The following is a 19,471-nucleotide window of genomic DNA, read 5'->3' on the forward strand; positions in this document are numbered from 1 at the left end:
GATTTGTCTTGCGTACTCCAAGTTTCACCTCACTTGAAAATGACTTGCTTACAAAATGAGACATAAAAATACAAAAGTATCACAGCACACTATTACTGACAAATTGCTGACTTTCTCATTTTTACCATATAATTATAAAATAAATCAACTGGAATATAAACACTGTACTTACATTTTGGTGTATAGTATATAAAGCAGTATAAACAAGTCATTGTATGAAATTTTAGTTTGTACTGACTTTGCTAGTGTTTTTTATGTAGCCTGTTGTAAAACTAGGCAAATATTTAGATGAGTTGATGTACTCCCTGGAAGACCTCTGTGTACCCCCAGGAGTACACATACCCTTGAGTGAGAACCCCTGAGATAGAGGATTAAGTCTACTAACTATGGGCAGTAGAAGACTTTAACATGTTATGTGCATCAACCACTAGAGGGGGACAAAGACAACTCAGCACAGTTTGTATAAGTTTCTTAAAGTTACATGAGCCCTTTTAGTTCAGACATTGAGCTATAAATGTCATGAGACATTTCCTCCCAAAGATTCCTTGAACTTTTGATATCAACTGGGCCAGAACTTCCCCCTTTGCACCCCAGTTTCTTTCTTAAAGGAAAACGTTGATCATCTGGGCTCAACCTAGAGCCTTGAAAATTCAAGGCAGAGGCACGTCTCACCGCTTGAAACTACATATCGTAACGACATCTGGTGGTGCTGCTGCTGCTGGGGGCTATCTTGCCCCTTGGGAAGGCAGTGGGAGCAGGAGCCCTGGTTTGCCGAACTTGTCTCCATCCCTCTTTAAAGAAATGAAAGAAAACATTTACATTCTGAACATTAAGGCTGAGATTTTCAAAGCCACCCAAGGGGAGTTGGACACTTACTTCCCATTAACTTTAATGGAGACTGAGCATCCAAATCCATTAGGCAGCTTTGAAAATCTCAACTGGAAGTTCTCTTTAAGATTGTTGCGCTAGCGTTAATGACTAAGAAGCTGGTTTACATTTAGCCTCTGACAAGCTCTGATTTCCCATGACTTTCAGAGAGGTCAGTGGGACACTTTAATGTGGATCTGGAAGCTGCTCTAGTCACATTCAGACACTCAGAATTCTCAGTACTATACAGTGGAACATCTCTGCAATCCCCGCATGTTATAATTCCCACACACAGTCTGCCCCAGAGACCATGTGAATGTTCCTGAGGAAGAGAGCAGGGGGCAGGAATAAAGGGGGTGGATGTGCTAAGAGTTAATGACAAGAACTGCTCAAAGGAAGCCATTTGCTGTGCATAACAAGTAGCGGTTTAATTGTTCCTGCAAAACCTGGAAAGTGTGCTACCAAATAAACTCATCCTTTTCGTGGACCAGGCAGTAGAGGGGACAAAGAGGAGGGTTAGTCCTTGAACAGTCCATCTGTTGCCAATGCAGCTAGATGGCTCTAATCCTAGAAGCTGTGACCTGCTTTTTTAAATTAGTGGACCCTAGTTAAATACCCCAAGGTGTGAATATGGAATGAATTGGCCTTGTGGGGCACAAACACCTTCTCTCATTTTGGGTGGAAATCTCTCCCTGGGAGAAAATACATTTTCCATCTCAGACCCACAGGTCTAGCAAGCCACTAGGAGGCTATTTTCTGTGCAATGGGGGTGAAAAGCAAAGTTCAAAATAGGATTGCTTTCAAAGCCATCCTAAATGGGATCTACATGTAGCACTGCTGTCTGACTCAGCTGCCCTGCTTTGGCAGTGAATCACTGTTTGTTGGTAGACTTCAATGGTTTGGAGCCAGCCTTGCTCTTTTGCCCCTCATCTCATCCCACATTTTAACTGCTGGATAAATTGCAGTGGAAAAATCTGTTAAGCATCCTCTAGCATAGTGTTTAGACATCCAGGATGCAAGGCGGAGCGGTGTTCTGACAAATCTATTGCAGAGGAAAGTGTGTGAAAATTCTACCCTCAATAGGGCCTTGTCTACACTATCAAACTGCCATCTCATTAGGTAACATGGTGACTAAGCCACATGAGCTCTGTTTACTCTATGGCTTCCATCAGTGGTGAATTACAGCTACAAAGTCTGCTAGTTTAGATGCAGCCAAAGAAACTGTGGGCCTGATTCTCCACTCCCTGGCACCTGTACCAAGTGGATGTCAGCTACCATCACAGCTATGAAATGACTGCGCAAAGTGGCAGGCAGTGGAGGATCCTGGCCTAAGTGTCGTGATGTTTTTCTGCAGCAGTGACCAGTGGTGGGTATGCTGAGAGGTGCGGCTGGCAGCCCAGCAAAGGTCAGCAGGGAATGTGTGGCTATTAGTGGAGGGAGGCATTTTTAGGGGAGGTGGGTAAGGCAGGACTGCTGCTGGTTGATGGGGGGAGAGTTGGAATGCTGAAGACAAGGAAAGTGGAATAGATTAGTGGTTAAAGCCATTAGTGAGACAGGAGGACAGATAGTCTTGTGGTTAGGGCATGAACCAAGCAGTTGGGAGCCCTGGATTTAAATCCTTGCTCTGCTACAGACTTCCTATGTCTCCCTGGGCACATCATTTGGTCTGTTTGTGCCTCCATTCCCTATCTGTAAAAGGGAGATAAAAGCACTTTTCTACTGTGCTGGGGAGTTAAAGCTAAGTACCTTAGAAGATCGCCTTGGGAAACCATCTCTCCTCCATCCTAATGGTTAAGGTGTCCTTAACATTCTAGCAAGAAAAGAGCAGGTTTCCCCACTGACTTACTCTGTGCAAGATCTGCTATTTCTCTCTCCCCCACAAGCTGAGCTACTTCCGAAGAGCCTGTGGGGAACGGGTGCCAACAGCTCCCCAGCTGGCCTCATGTTCATGTAATCAGCAGAGAAGCCTGTACACCTGATGGCTGTTCAGAATATGAGGTGAATGATTAAAGTTTAAAAGGTCATATACCATTGTAATACCAAAAGGAAACTTTATGATTCATCATTCCTGATGTAATGTCATCTGTTTAATAAAGCAGTATTTCATTCAGTGCTCATTTTAATGGGCCTATTTAAGTAATGGCACTGGTCTCTTCCGTGTTTCTCCTCCCCCCCCCCCCCCCGTCTCCTCCTGCTAACTAGGGCTTGTACTAAGCACTTGAAAAAGCTATTGGAGCTTAAGACTTCTTATATTTACAATATCTTTCAGCCCCTCGCTGAATGGGTGTTATTCATGTCAAATCACTACTTAGCCTGAAATATCGGGAGAAGGAAAGCTAACAGCTGGATATGCTAATGAGTAAATAAACCATGTGTCGCTTTAACTATATGGACATCAATTTGGGCTGTGAGTGGAAATGGACAGCAATAAAAGGCTTTGACTGGAGGTGACCACAGAGCAAGGACGCCCAAGATTGATGCTGTCGCAGGTTGTGTTGCTGGAAGGAATGACGGCTTTACGGTGAAAGGGGCTTAGAAGGTCTGGATTCAATTCTTGCCTTTGCCACATGCTTCCTGTGAGATCTTGAGTAAGTCTAGTGCTGCCTACTCTTGTGATTTTTTTTTATCTTGAGTCTCACGGTATTTGGTGTTTTTCTCCACTCCTGGAGTCAGGTGATTATATGAGAATCTCAGCTTTCATTTAAAAAAAAAATTTCTAGACCTGGTGGTTGTAAAGAGAAGCTGGAAAGTGTGACCTGAGTACACCCAGAAGGCAAATAATGTAATATTTAAAAAAAAAAAAAGCTTGTGTTTTTTTGTTTTTGTTTTTTAAGAGGTCTGGCTCCAGCGTTTTGAATGGCTGGGCTAGAAGACACTGCAAATGACCTAATTGCACTATGCTGGTGTTTTGTAAACAGGGCCGGCGCAACCCATTAGGCGACCTAGGCGGTTGCCTAGGGCACTACAATTTGCGGGGCGGCGACCGCGGCGGTATTTTGGTGGCGGGACCTTCCGCCACCTCTGTGGGGGGCAGCATTTTGGAGCAGGACTTTCCGCCGCCTAGGGCGGCAGAAAAGCTGGCAGCACTCCTGTCTGTAAAATGGATAACACTTCCCAAGCTCAAAGGGGCATGGGGAACAGTTTTTGGGAGGGGCTCAGTTACTGTGCTACAGCATAGGTGTGGGCGGGGGACGACCATAAAATACCTAAGCAAACTAGGAGGCTAAAGGCCACACCTGACTTCCACAGAACGGCACAAGTTATAGCCATCTCCTCTTCATAGAGCGGGTGTGCCCCATGGAAACCCCATGTCCCAGAATGCAATAGCCGGATGTGAGCAGCCCCTCTCCCACCCTGGTACCACCCTATTCGCTCTTACTAATTATCTGAGATGCCCTCAGAGAGGTGAGCCCAGTGGTCTTTGCTCCCTATTGCTGCTAATGTTGGAGTTTTGGGGGTGTTTACTTCCACCTCTGGAGCTTTATGGGTGCCTCCCAATCATCTGCTGAGAGCAGTAATCTGTCCCCCTCCCCAGCTCTGCTTCATCTGTGGGAGCAGTACAGGGCCACTTCTGTTTTGCTGGCCAGAGATCTGTCCCAGAAACACTTGCACGCAGTTGTCAGAGCAAGTGAAGGGAGCTGAGTCTTTGAGGCGACTATCTGGCACACTGCAGCCTGACAGAGCAAGTGCTGAATTGGAAGTGAAGGTGCCCTGCAAAGAAGCTGAGGAACTGCTAGAGTGGTTGAAATACAGAACAAATGTTATGCATCTCAGCATATACACAAGTGTTGGGCATGTGTGTTGTATGTATTGGTTTACATGGTGACCTGAGCCACCAAGAGAGACCTTTTTTTTGCACCGTGCTCTGTAGTTTACAGGATGATGCACCGAGCAACAGACCAGCAGACAAGGAGTTCTAATGCTAGCTTTTCCACTGACTACTGTTAGTATTTATGTACAGTAACCCTTATTATTAACAAAGCCACAGACTATAGGAAGAAGCAACTGTTTTTCACCATCTTCCAGGTGGGAATTTGCACCAGGTCAGTCAGGTGGAGCTGGGAGTGGAACACAGGACTCTGGTTTGCCAGGTCTAATTTTCATCCACTTTGCCATGTTGCATTTCAGAAGAAATGGATGTGCCAAACTGTGCATGTCTCCACTGAAGTCAGCGAGCCAGTGCCGTTTCACACCAGATGTGGCGCTGCAAATAATGAGAGATGAAATAAGGGAGTCTCTTAAAGTTAAGAGCAGGTTTTTTGAATTTTAAATGTTCCTGTTTGCACCCTATGGTTTTTTACAATACTGTATAATTAATGAACGATACCTGGGATTTCTTGTTGAGAGTGTACAACAAGAAAATCCACGTCCCTGAATCCAAAATATTGCTAACTCAAAGGGGTTGAAAACCTTCTCTCAACTTTTTAAAAACATAAGAGCTTGTATTTCTAAACAAATTCTCATTTCATTTAAAAATTTCCATTTTTTCATCTAAATAAATAAATCAGTTTTTTGAAAATCAAGGTAATATTCAGGTTTTTTAAAACTGAAAAATGTTCAACTTTTGGTAGAAAGTTCTGGTTTTTGAGAACTGAAATTTTACAGACAACCAAAAAATTATTTGTTTTTGAAAACCATGGACTGATTTGCTGTTCTGTTTTTGTTTGAAACAAGTAAAGTTATATAATTCCTTTGGGGGGTAGGAACTAATTATTTCATTCTTTCTAAATTGTTCACTGTTACCATTTTCAGATCAGCTCTGTTGCTAATGTTGTGGAGTTAAGAAACAAATAGGGTTACTTAAATGATAACACCCTAAAAAATGTACCCCACCCTCACAGTTGTTTCCACAGGCGTCCTGTTGTAATTAACCATACTGGGATGTGATCATGACGCTGGAGCTAACACCCTGCTCTTATGAGAAGAACCAGGAAATAATAGTCAAACTTTTGGTTTCACATCTCAGCAGGAAGAACGTCATTCATTAATGCATCAGAGTTGCTTCCTGCTGGAGTCTAGATTTTTTTTTTCTAACAGGATGGTCTCCAGTGCAGCTTCTTACAAAGTTACATCCTGTTTAGCTTGTGAGTTCTGGCACTATCTCTATCTGAGATGATCATCAGTCAGTATAGAATGAAGTTGCTAGGCAAATATTTAGTCAGGCAGCCAAGCCATTGAGGTGAAAGAAACTAACACTGATTAATCCAATATTGATGCATCATGATCTGCTGGTTAGAGCAGGGCACTGGGAATTAGGAGACTTGAGCCTTGTTCCTATCTCTGCCGCTTCTTGTCTGCTAATGTTTATAGAGTGCATGGAGATCCTAAGGCACTATATGGGTGAAATTCTGGCTCCATGGACATAAACAGGATTTTTGTCATTCACTTCAGTGGGGCCAGGATTTCATCCTAACTCCTGATGTAGACTGTTTGAGGGCCAGATTCTGAGACCTTTACTCAAGTCTGAGTGACACCTCATTTCATGAGTGGTCCCATTGTCTTCAGTGGAGTATTCATGGAGTGGTGTTATTCACCATGAGTATTGGAATTTGGTCCTCATTTATTATGGGCCCATATAGTGTGCATGGTGATTTTGTGTCTTCCACCTTGCTGAGTTGGCTGACCATAAGTGAATATTCATTTAGCAAGGTGAAATTGTTTCTCTCTGCCATTACTTTCACAAGGAGCAGCCCTTACCCGGAGATGCTAGAATCATGAGCAAACGTCTGGGGGCTTTCAAGGAGAACCAGGAAATGAGAGGGAACAAAACTAGAAAAAGTCCTAAAACCCAATAAAACTTAAAAAAAAAAAAAAGTCAGTGATGTGAACTTTGTGAGTAAATCATAGGATGGGCCACAGGGTCAACACAGAAGGCTAACAGTGCCACTTGCACATGTCTAAGGTAATAAAAAGTGCAACTTACGTTATTTACAATGCCCATAAAGACAAGTCCCTTGTTGCCGGACAAAGCCAGGACCCACAGTATGGAATTGCTCTGCAGTCTGCCTGGGGCTGGGGTTTGCTGGTTTCCTTACTGGGAGAAGGGAAAGGGTTAAGCGTGTTGTTTTTTTTGCTATGCTCTTGGATAGTTCTGTATTATATCCAGGTGGCGTGACGTGTGAACAGACGAAAGATAAAAATCGCAGAGGAAATGGCTCTGTCTGAGCCCCGATCACGACGCCTTGTGCTGACCCCATAACCCGAGCTCCATCAGTCAACTTGTCCTTCCCTTGACTTTTCACCCCATGCTCCACTGCTGCTTCTACTCCATGAAAAAGGAGAGGAAAAAAATGCCCTAGCCCTATAACTAAGAGAGGGTCTAACACACAGGTCACGTTCTTTCTGCTGAAGCCTTTACCAGAAAACTGAGCGCTCTAACAGACCCCCGATCTCTCACATTATCTTCCCCATAAAAGGGAAAAAACAAGCAATCAGCCTCAGCTATCTGAAGAAGTGAGTGCAAACTGGACTGGAATCAGAGGGCCAGATCCTCACCAGCTGAGGATAACAGAAGTGATATTTTGACCACCTGTTATGCAGCCTTTCATCCTAGGATCTGGAATTTTTTTCAAAACCATTCATCAAACAAGATTCACTCCCCCACCAACACACAATGAGGAGATGGAGAAAGATTGTATGGGTATCACATGGAGCTGGCTGCATTTCAGAGATGGGCTAAGAGAGGAAGTGCAGAACATTGTCTTCTGGACATCTCCTTTCCAAGGATGCCAGCACAAAGATATCACAATGCCTCTGGGAGATTGGCACCTGCATGGAGAGCAGCTGGCTCATACTCAGCCTGGGCAAGACTCGAGTGATGCTGATCAGAAGAGCAAAGATTGTCAAGCGAATAGCTGAGACTCTGACCCCTCCTTCCATCCAGGGCATCTGCCAAGTGGCGGGAAGCCTCTGGGTCCTGCTGCCATCATCATTAATTCGAGACAAACAGGTGCCATCAATGGCAAAAATGCTGCCCTGAGGAACCACTTCTCTCCCTCTGCCAGATTGCCACAGCTCTGCTCCAGTTTCTGTTGGTGACAGAGACACTCTTTCCAGCTTACCCAGAGCTCTTCCTCTGAAAGCCTGTCTCTCTCACCAACAGAAGTTGGTCCAATAAAAGATATTACCCCCGCCCCCCATCTTGTCTGTCTAATGTCGTGAGACCAACACGGCTACAACAACCCTGCCTTCAAGAGTGGGACTCCCCTCATTACAAAGGAGAGGGGGCAGTTGGCAAGGCGGCGGTGGTGAGGACTCTTGGATTCTGACTGGAACTTGGTCCAAGACAGGCCGGGTTTGGTAACTCACTGGGCGTGCTGCAGGAGGCAGCTGTTTGATTGGTAGGGTTGCTGGACAAGGCAGAGGGTGCGCTTCTCAGAACAATGAAAGGGTTAGAAGGAGTTTTCAGTAGGTGACCAGCTGAGTTCCTTACACATCAGTTTGACTACATTGGTTTACTTTTAAGTAAAAAGGTGCGACCTTGCATGTAGATGAGCTCACAGAGGTTGATAACTCCACTTTTGCCTCCAGGCTCTGTCCTTTGGCTCAAGCAATAGAGAGAGGTTGGTGCTTTTAGATCCAGAACCATAGGTTCAATCCCCACAGCTGACTCCTCAAGGGAGTTCTTATATCTGGTCTCGGTGATCCATGCACTTGCCACCTCTGGCACAGATTACCATAATTCATTGTATCTGGGACTGAAAGTGGGTGGAAGCCACACGGAGGTTCCATCTTGTGCAGGCCAGGGCAGCTTGCCTCCTCACGTTGGGCTGCTGCTCATCCAAACTTTGAGGTTTGCCCCATATGATCACTTGTTTTACTTTCCTGCTCTCACTTGCATGGTGGTAATGACAGCAACAGGCACCAGTCACTCCCAGGAGCTCCAGCCTGAAGCACAGGTGAGCAATGAAAGTGTGCATGTCCCTTTCAAACAGAGAGGGAGAACTTTAACTAGCATAGTTCCTCCATCTCCTTTGCAGAAAGCAAGCGGACAGGAAGGGAAAAGCACCGTGGTAAGTCCTGTCTGTGGGTAACGGTAGCCCCTCAGTTTAATATAGGCTATAATGAAAGTCGCAGGAGATGTATCGGTGACAGCAGATAGGCCCATAAACCTGAGCCTGGAGTCTGAAGGGTCAGAGGCTTTCCTGGCACCCCAGGTGGGTGAAAGAGGCACACAGCCCCAATGCCTGCAACATCCTCCAGGCAGGTATCATCTTCTAGAGATAGACAACCCTTTCCAAGCAGATAGCCACCGCCCATAGTGTGGCTTGGTCAAGTCACCATTCTAGGAACCAAGCCCCTTCATTGGTTGAACCAAGCTGTGGTGATGCCCAGTGATCACATTTTAATATGAGGGATGACAGAGCCCTGGAAGATAATGTGTGCGAAGAGGCGACGGTTTTGAATGTCAGCCAAAGTGCAAGGTTTGCCTGGAATTTTGTGGGGAGTGGAGAGGAAGGTGTGAAATTAGCACAGGCGATCCCATCACCAGCCTCCCCTGGCATGGGAATGTGGGTTCCAGGGGCCGGGCTGCCTGAGCAGAGGTCTCCCTGGTGTATGTTTGAAGAGGACGCCTGGGAATCCCAGCACCCTTAACATATTCATTTCAGGGAAGCAGCATTATTGGCCTCCAACAAAATACAGTTGGAGGTCCCAGAGTGAATTCAGAGTGGGGAATGCAAACAAATAGGGGAAGTCTATACGGAAGGGAGAGATCCGAGCTGGGCTCGTGGCTGTCTGTGTTTATTAGAAACTATCTAAATACACATGCCGACTAGGTACAGCTTTCATGCCCCTGGCAAGTTGCCTAAGTGGCCCCATGGTGTCACAAAAGGAAGGCGGTCTTGATTATTAACATTGGATGGCAAAGAGCATCAGAGTAATTTCTAAACATGAGAGAGAGCGAGAGCGCTCCTGATGTTCATTGTGCTGAGAAGGAAATGCAGCTAGCTCTTTCATGGATGTAAATCAGCACAGCCCCCCTGGAGCTTCTGTTCCCGGTTTCCTGTATGACCTTGGGCAAGTCATAGCACCACTCTGTGCCTCAGTTTCCTCCCCGTCATATAGGGATAATATTTGTCTACCTCTCGGAGACACTGTGAAAATAAATAGATTCAAGTTTGCAAAGGTGCTTTGAAATCCACAGCTGGCAGGCATTAAAGAAGGGCAAAGTTTTAGTACTAACATGGATGTTAACTGAAGACCGATGTGAAACTGGAAGCAGCAATGTTGTAGGCTGGATTTATTAATGGATATGTCTACACTGAAGTGGGAGGTGTAATTCCAGCTCAAGGAGATATGCCCATGTTAGCTCTGATTGAGCTAGCATGCTAAAAATAGCAGTGTAGCCATTGCGGTAGAAGGGACTAGCTGTCTCGAGTACGGTCCCATTCAAGACCTAGGTACATACTCGGGCAGGCAGAGGGGAAATTGCCTGTGCTGTTGTGGCTACACTTCTTTGTTTAGTGTACTACCTTGATCAGAGCTAGGCTGGGTATATCTCCTCGAGGTGGAAACTACACCTCCAGTTCCAGTCAGTCAACATTTGGGTGTTAACTCATTCTCCAGTTCTAGTGCAAATTATCTAAATGCTACATGCATGGCCCTGCAGAAGTTTATCTGTGTTGTGCTGCACTGGGTCTGACACAGATTTTCAGCAATTGGCACCTGGACCCTTTGCTAGTATGTGTTAAAGAGATAATTAGAATAAGCAATTCTGTTAATCCAGTGGTATTCAAAACCCGGAGAAGTGTTTCCTCCTCCAGATTTTTTTTTATGAACTTGTCCCATAGAGAAATGTGTAATATTGGTGCAAGTTGGTTTGCCCAGCAATGGGTGCATCTGTGAGCTGGCTACACAAAGGGAATCAGAGAGAGGGTGGAGAGTGTCTGAACTCTGACTTCATAGACATGGTCCTTGTGAGCATCTTAGAACCCAGGCTGTGCAAACCTTAATGCAGTATTTAGGGTGGAAAAGTAAGTGCTTTTGTTATTGATACAGGGAGATACAAGAATATAAGAAAGATTTCCTCAGTCCTAAAGGATTATTTGGACTGTGAGCTCATAGGGAAATTGTCTGTTTATGTGTGTAAAACTCTTTGCATACCAAGGATGTCGTATGAATAAATTACAATAGCAATCATCTGAAATCCATTGGATCATGTCATGTCAATAGTGAGGATCTTGTCTTTGCTCAGTGGAGGATACCCTAGAAGAGGAGTAAGAATTAGGGGCCATTCATCCCAAAAAGGAAGTAAGATATTCTCTGGGTTAGGTGATTCAGAAGTGGTTCAGATTCTGAATTTAACTACAGAGTTTAGTAGACCCAGACCCAATGTAATAACTTTGATGTCTCCATGCTCTACGGCTAGACCAGGTGAGACCATGCCCTGGGCACAGAGGGAGGTGGAAGAAGAGGGGAAACAGCATAAAGAACAGACTGGTCATCTCTCCAGCAATTGGCCCCTTCTACTTTTGTGGCCATCGTTTCCTGGAAAGCACAGCTGATGGAGGATACAGTGATCTTGCTGCTTGAACTTCGTCTTGCCACAAGTCAATGTCCTGGCATTCCAGACTGCCATTAGAGCTAATTGAAAAATGCCATGAATTTTTCTTTGCTCAAAATTTGGCAATATTGTGTGTGTGTGTGTGGGAGGGAGGGGGTTCCAAAAATCGCAGCGAAATTTTTTTGGCTTTCCAATGGAAAATCAAAACACGTTCAGTTTTCCAGTTCCCCCACTTTCTCTTCCTTCTTTCCTATCCCCTCTCTTCCAGTGGCAAGATGGAAAAAGAGGGAGATATGGAGAAAAGGAGAAAAAAGTTAGCTTTTGAAAACTAAAATATATGTACACTCTTTTTGCTTCTGATGGAAAACTAAAACAGTTCAAAAGATTTTTTTTTTAAAAGAAAAAAGACCATTTCCCCATGGCTTCTGTGGAATATTTTTGACTAGCTCCTGAACTTGAATTCACCTTGCTGGGATATAGTGCAGTGAGCACAAGCAGAGCTGCTTTGACCAAAGTACTTTATTTTCCCCATAACTCTTCACTCAGCCCCACAAAGGAACATCATTTCTATACCAGCCAGGGAAAAACCTCCTTGTTCCCCAAAAAGGATGAGTATGAAGATGTGACAGACTATTCCTCTGTGTTCACACCCTACACTCTGTTGTAATAACGTTTGCATAAGATATGCCTTGTAAGGTATCATTTGAAAGCTCATGATTTGCCAGTCAGTATCATCCTGATAAAATAAGTGTGGTAACATTGTATGTAAAGTTATAAGATATCCCTGTATGATGTTATTAGCACATGTTCCAAACCCCACAGCCCTGCCCAAACAAAGGTCAGCATACAGGTCTGTCCTAGACAAAGCAATGTGTGCACTGCTTAATTTGCATTTAAGCAGTAAACAGAGTCATCAAACAGGGAGGGAAACAAAGAAAGCTCAAACAGGTGAGAAAAAGCCAACAGGGAACATCCTTCCACTCAGATGCTTTGTCTCCTAATGCCCAGCTGGAAATGTTTGTCAAGAGAGGGACTGAAACTATAAAAGGGAGGGACAACCCCACTTCTCTCTCCCCTGCCCATTGCATTCACTGCCCCTGAAGAGAAAAAGGAAGCAGCCATTGGATTCTGGGGGAGGGGTCCTGACCTGAGAGTTCGGTCAGTAATCTGCTGGAGCATGGGGTGCAAAACGTTGTTTGAATCTAATATAGTTTGTTACGTTAGGCATTAGTGATGTCTTGTCTTTATTTGACTTGTAACCATCCTGACAGAGCAAGGAGTAATGGTCTCAAGTTGCAGTGGGGGAGGTATAGGTTGGATATTAGGAAAAACTTTTTCACTAGGAGAGTGGTGAAGCACTGGAATGGGTTACCTAGGGAGGTGGTGGAATCTCCTTCCTTAGAGGTTTTTAAGGTCAGGCTTGACAAAGCCCTGGCTGGGATGATTTAGTTGGGGATTGGACCTGCTTTGAGCAGGGGTTTGGACTAGATGACCTCCTAAGCTCCCTTCCAACCCTGATATTCTATGATTCATTTCTGACTGTTAGGCCTCATTACTTCCATTCTCAGCCTCTCTCCCGAGGGCTAGCCTATGCCAAGCCTGGTTGTGGTTTATGTAATGTAGGTGATTGTTCACTGGGAACTGGACTCAGATTACATAGAGATTGAGATGAAACTATCTATTAGAGAGAGGCCTGCTGGGAAAAAATAGGTCTAATTTTAATTGTTTTTAATTGACTATTTTTGGAAGGCCAGACCCTTGTTTGCAGAAATCATTTGCCCCAGGCAGGTTCTGACTGCTAATCTGCCTCCTTTTCTTAGCAGCACTCTTGTATCCGGGCCCATCCTGTGCCTGACCTTGTGTCCAGTGCAGTGCAGGACTGTTAGGAGAATTGCTGCACTACTAAAACTGTGAAATCAAGTTCATGAAGCCCTGGCAGATGCGCAGGTAATAACCCCTGTTGTCCAGGCCGATGGCCCCTCTTTCTGGGTTCTAAAGGCAAAGACTGTGTGTGAACTCTACCAAATTCATCTAGACACGTGCATTGCTCATGCCTTCCAATCTCCCTGACTAAGAGCTCACAGTCAGTCTGCTGAAATTTCCTTGGCATTATTAGGAGAGATGATCCTCATTATCTTGTTACAACACCAGGGCATGTCTCAAGTTCTCATTGTTTTCTCCCATGCAACGGCAAGAGTTCTGTGCAGCTCTTGGCAAAAACCTGGAGCCTTTATCACCGCGTCAGACATCTTTCCATGGTGCTCTCCAGTATTAATGTTTGCTTGAGCTGCCCCCACTTTGACATCCATTGCCTTAAGAACATCCCTTTTGGAGTCCATCCATTAGCCAGTCTTGGTGCTACTCTGAACATTGCTCTTGCTTGCATTGTCAGCCAACTGCTTTGCTCCCCATAATCTAGGCCTTTGTATTCAGCTTACTCTGTCTCCTCAAACTTCTGTTTAATTTTAATTACTCTTTCTCTCTCCCTCCTTTCTCAGTTGTTATCCCTGATATTTGACCATATTCCTTTGCCGGGGCTTCTCCTGATCCGCTGAAAGCAGATGCAGACTGCAGTGGCAATATACAACACATGGAATCACTTAAAGTATTGTGTTCCATTCCGAGCCACCAAAATGCAAATGGCTGATCAGTGCCTGATATAAACAGTGAAGAATTTTGACTGGCTTTATTAACAGCCTTGGTAATTGCAATGCCGTGTTTCTAACAAAAAGGTTTACACAATGAAAAATCTTTCTGCCAGGTGTTGTCTGCAGCAATAAGGGCCAGGTTCAAGCAGTGAGGGGTCCCTCTTAAAACCAAAATGCCATCCAGAAATTCTGGGATCACTAAGTCCATTTCCTGAGAGCCCTTCATAGGCCATACTGCCCCACTAACAAGCACTAAGTCTGTATGTGAAACAAGGAGAATTTATTAGGGATGAAGGGAACACAGCATCAACTTGGGAAAACACTGCAACAATTCATACAGCAACAGTATAAATAAAACACTCCCTCATAGGCCTCAGGTGCAACTGGGCAGGCCAGTCGCATGCTGCCTGGTCCTGTTCTGAGGCTCTGCCACCAACACAGCTAGAGTGATTTCAGCTTTATTTAATGGCCAGCTAGGAGAGGACCTTTGCATCATCTCACTTTGAAAAGTCCCTCCCCCTAGCGCAAGACTCTCAGTGGAGAAGAACCAGTAGCATCTAGGGGATGCACACCTTGCCAGAAAGTAGGATTCCTCTCTCAGTTCAGTCCCACTATGCAACCAATTATTGGGTTTGTGTACAGTTATGGAGACTTCCAAAGTGTCACTAGAAGAATTCTGGGTAGAAAGTTTATGCAAATGAAATTCTCTGTAGCTCTTCTTCCCCCTGTGCATCAACAGATGGGAGTAGAGAGCTCCCTCCTCTCTAGAGCTTCAGGCCACAGGGCTTACCTCTGCAAAGTGGCCTTTTTTAAAAAATGAAACTTCATTTTTCACAAGATTTTTATTGAAACTACCAAAAAAAAAAAAAAAAAAAGGCAAAACCAAACCAAAAGAAAAACATCAAGGACCTGTTTTTGCACAAAAGAAAATCAAGATAATTTTTTAAACAACGCACCTTGTGAAATGGAAACAACTTTTAAATTTCCAGCTTTTTCGTGAACTTTTTTTTCTTTGTTTGTTTTTTGACCAGCTCTAATTGTAAGTTGTGGGGTTGAAAAATCCTGGTGTCTTTTGTAACAGAGGAATGGTGACAGATCTGATTTCTACTGCTGGCAAAAAAACAACAGTCTCTTATTTTACCTACTTTCTGGCACTCTTCATTTATTTCTTGTCAGGTTACTGGTAAACACTTTAATTAAAGATGTCTGAGTAGGGATCAGGTTGGGCCAGGTCAGCAACCTGTTACTTTTCCTTGGCTGCCATTCTATGCTCCAGAATCTAAACTTCCATTTAGAATCAGAAATAGTGTTGCTAGCCCTTATGATTGCAAAGGAAACCTTTTGAATGTAACCGATGCCGTGGTATCCCCCTGAGTATGCAACAGTAGCCCCGAGGGAGCTGGGAACTGCCCCCATTCATATCAAGAGGGAGTTAACTAATAAGCCTAATTATGACAATGCCAAGTGTCTATACTATTAACAATTTTGTGCTCAATGTACAGAAATGGGACAATCATGGTGTAGAGATCTGTATGATCAACTTTAATGACACCCCATCACCTCCCATGCTTTAATGAATTTATCGTCACCCCTGTGAGACAGGGAATTATTTTACAGATGGGAAACTGGAGCACAGAGATTAAGTGATCATATAGGGAGACTGTTGCAACATACAGGGAGACAGGTGATCATACAGTGATCATACAGGGAGACTTTCGCAACAGGGAATTTTGCTCAGGATTCCAAGTCCCAGACACTGGACCCTCCTTCTCTGCTGTGAACAGCTTCTCAGTTTGGCTTCACAAGTGGGTGGAACATGGGTAGTAAGTGGAGGTTGGGAGAGGACCACCACAATCTGACCCCCCATATACCCTGTTTCCCCGAAAATAAGACAGTGTCTTATATTAATTTTTGCTCCCAAAGATGCGCTAGGTCTTATTTTCAGGGGATGTCTTATTTTTCAATGAAGAAGAATACGATACACATTTTTTTGCCTTATTATCGGGGAGGTCTTATTATCGGGGGGATGCCTTATATTACAACGAGAGGCAAAACTGTAAGTAGGCCTTATTTTCGGAGGATGTCTTATTTTCGGGGAAACAGGGTAGGTGATAACTATAGCTATTATGTCTCCTAAATAAAACATGTAGGGCCTGCTTCTCTTTTCAGCTACAGCTGTACATATCGGGAGGAGTTATACCAGCATATGCAAGAGGAGAATCAGGTCTGTAACATTTTGACATTTTCAGCCTGTCTTTTTTTTTTTTTTAATAGGCCTCTCATCCATTCAATTCTTCACTCCTTATCCTCTGCTTACATTTTCTGCACTGGAAAGGGAGTTGATGGGAGTTCTCTACCCAAGAGAATTCTCTATGCATGTAGTTAGTTAATTAGTAGACAACTTTGCCTGTAGGTGATGCTCATGGGTAGTTCCTGTTCCCAGATTTTTTTTTCCGGACCAATCAAAGCTGCTGCTGTTGTTTACTGCAAATGGCAGCTCTTAATAGGCATCACAAGTCTGTGAGCACTGATCCTGCCACTGACTCTCTGTGCAGACTTGGGGAAAGTGAGGCAGAGAGAGGAAGCAATTTCCCTATCTACCTACCTACCTGGCCCCTGGTGGCTCCCGCTTTCCCCACTGTTGAACAGAACCTCCCAAGTGGTGTCACACTCAATCCAGAGTCTTGCCACAGGAGTGATTTACTCAATTGGCTTCTCATGGGGAGCCAGTTTTCCTTCAACCAGGCCAATCTGTAAAGAAAAAATTGAGGTTCTCTGATGTGTTACCCTTGATGCTAGAGATGAAGATAAAGGGTCTGTTTTCATGTGGGCCTGGATGGAAACAGAGGCTTTCATTCCATCTAGCTCCACCTTGGAAAGAGACGTTGGCACCAGATCTGCCAGTTGTCTGTGCAGCATTCCATTCCATTGTCATTCCAGCTGCACAAGCCCCATCCCTCCTGTTATCATGTCTTTATAGGCAGCCATGCTGTCTATTGTGCTAAAACCTCCAAGGACAGTGATTACAGCACAATGGTTATGTGTGGTTTTGTTCATTACTTCCGAACGCTGGTACTGCCAAGATCTGCGCCCCCTCCCCTGGCACCCACACATGTATGCTGGATAAGCTGCAGCTGTGCTTACATCTGTACTGCAAGTGCATTCACTGTTAACTTTGGGGGAAAACTGTGATTTACTTTGTTTGCTGGACAATTACAATAATGGGATGCAATGCAAAGCAGGGGAAAATGCCTAATAAGAAACATGGCTGAATTCTGTTCTTAGCTACTCTATCAGAAAGGGAATTATGCACTGAAGTCAGCGGAGTTCTCTAGACTTACCGTGGGGCGATTGAGAGTAGAATTTGACGATAATGAATATATTTAGTCATTAGATGGTAGTGGATTTTTAAAGCTTGACTAGTGAATTTAGGGCTTCTGAAGGCTGGTGATTGATAGTGGTAGTTTGAGCCTTGATCAATGCAGACAAGAATTCTGCAAGATCCCTCTCTGCCCCCAGCTTTGCAAATGTACCTTAATCCTAACCTTTCATTCCAGTCCTGGGTCTCTACTCAGATGCTGTAGGGGCCCCCAGTTCTCACCTACACCCGTCCCTCGCTAATTCAGTCTGTGATCCTATGTGCAGCTTTGCCAGTGAATCTCAAACCTGACCCACAACACCCTCTTTCTCTTTCATCAGCTCCTACTTTTAGAGTCGTTCCCTGGTGTTGGGCTGTGAATCGGTGGGGGCAGGACAACAGCACTAGAGTATCTGCGGCTGGACGAATGTAACCAATAGTGAAGCTGGCTGTTTTCTAGATATGAATGTTGATCTCAGTGTCTCTTGGCAGTCTGTGCCCTGGCTCTTTATCTAGATAGAATAAAAAAAATGTCACATCTCATTTCCTCTTCCCTGCTAGGTGCTTTTGCCCACTAGGTAGAGACTTCACAATCTACCAAGATATCACATCCATCTTCTAATTAACACTTGGCTCGTTACGTTATTTATTGCAAATAATTTCTCTAATGAATTTAGGCCTTTTAGTGAGTTATTTTGATTTGTATGCATGTATTTGCTGCTGTTCGAGGATCCTATTCCACTGATGGGCTGTTTGCAGACCATTCACTTTGGCTCTTTGCTATTCATCATCATCTATTATTATAGCATCTAAAGGCCCCGACTGTAAAATGGTGCCCCCTTGTTCTGGGCCCTGTAAACACATTATAAGTCCCTGAAGAGCTTAGAATCTAAACACACCAAGGGTTGGAAGCTTTATTTTATAGGTGAAGAGTTGAGGTCCAGAGAAATGACATGACTCATCCAAGGTCATACTGGGCATCAATGGCAGAGCCAGAACCTGACCCCAGATTGCCTGAATCCCAGTCCGTTGCCTAACCCCGAGATCCATCCCCTCTCTCTATTCAGGGCTCATGATTGATCACCTAAGTCACATGATATTGTTTCTTCTCCCTGACTGGATGACTGAAATTTTATCCACAGGGAAGACTAGCAAATGCACATGACACATGAATATGAGTGCGACGGGGTGCGACTCACCACTACGGCGCCTCCTGCTGGCTGTCCTGGGGATTAGCTCTGTGCACCCTCCTCTGGCAGTACCTCGCCACCATCACTTTTGTTCCAGGATCCGTGCCACTCCCAGGACTGCAGCGTCCTCTTCAGTGACACTACCCTCTGGCTGTGCCACACTCTGCGTTTCCCCCTTCTGGGAGACCTGCAATCTCTGTCCAACCACTTCCCTCAGTGGTAACTGCAGTCCATTGTCCCAGGGCAGCTTCCCATGCGGTTCCAGCACCCTCTTCTGCCCTTACCTCAGTCCCTAGCAGCCAACCAGAAGCTTTCTCTAGCTCCTCCAGTCCCTGCTTGCAGCATTGCTCTATCCCAGATGCTGGCACACCTTCCTCCTGCTAGGAGCCTGGTCTTCTCCCCTGGAACTCCAGTCAGCTCCTGAACTCTTCTCTGCCCTGCAGCCCTTCTAATATGAGCCTGCTGGCCATGATTGGCTACTCCTCTCAGTCCCTTTCTAATTGGCTGCTTCTGGCACAGCCTCCTTAGGGTTGCTTTTAACCCCTGTTTTGCCCGTGAGGGGCAGATGCCCCATCACAATGGGTATTCATCAAAATACAGCCATTCCTGAAACATTGATACCAACACAAACCAGTCCATGCTAATGTTCAGGAAAAACAATCAACAAAGCGCTATGGACGAAGCAGCTGTTGGAAGCTCAGGCCAAATGTTTGTCTGCACTGTTTTCTTGCATTTGCTTAACTCTGCTTTTAACCCAAGGCACTTGGTTAATGATAAGCACAAAGCCTAGTTGGTTTTGTTTTTACTGTGATGCTATCAGGGTTGCGGGGTGGGGGTGGGGGTGGGGGTGGAGGGGAGGTGATTCCTATTTTAAATGTTGCTAACACAGAAAGCATTGGAGTCT

General features: G+C 44.8%; 1 long non-coding RNA gene across 1 annotated transcript; it reads right to left on the minus strand.

Moving 5' to 3' along the window:
- Positions 1 to 238: 238 nt before the first annotated feature.
- On the minus strand, positions 239 to 18,764 carry LOC101947893 (uncharacterized). The gene is made up of 3 exons (XR_254925.4): positions 18,577 to 18,764; positions 6,791 to 6,901; positions 239 to 791 (listed from the first exon to the last, which is right to left on the minus strand). It is a non-coding gene; the product is annotated as an uncharacterized LOC101947893 (long non-coding RNA).
- Positions 18,765 to 19,471: the final 707 nt, after the last annotated feature.

Source organism: Chrysemys picta, chromosome 8 (genome assembly GCF_011386835.1).
Source record: "Chrysemys picta bellii isolate R12L10 chromosome 8, ASM1138683v2, whole genome shotgun sequence".
In the NCBI taxonomy this organism is placed as follows: Eukaryota; Metazoa; Chordata; order Testudines; family Emydidae; genus Chrysemys; species Chrysemys picta.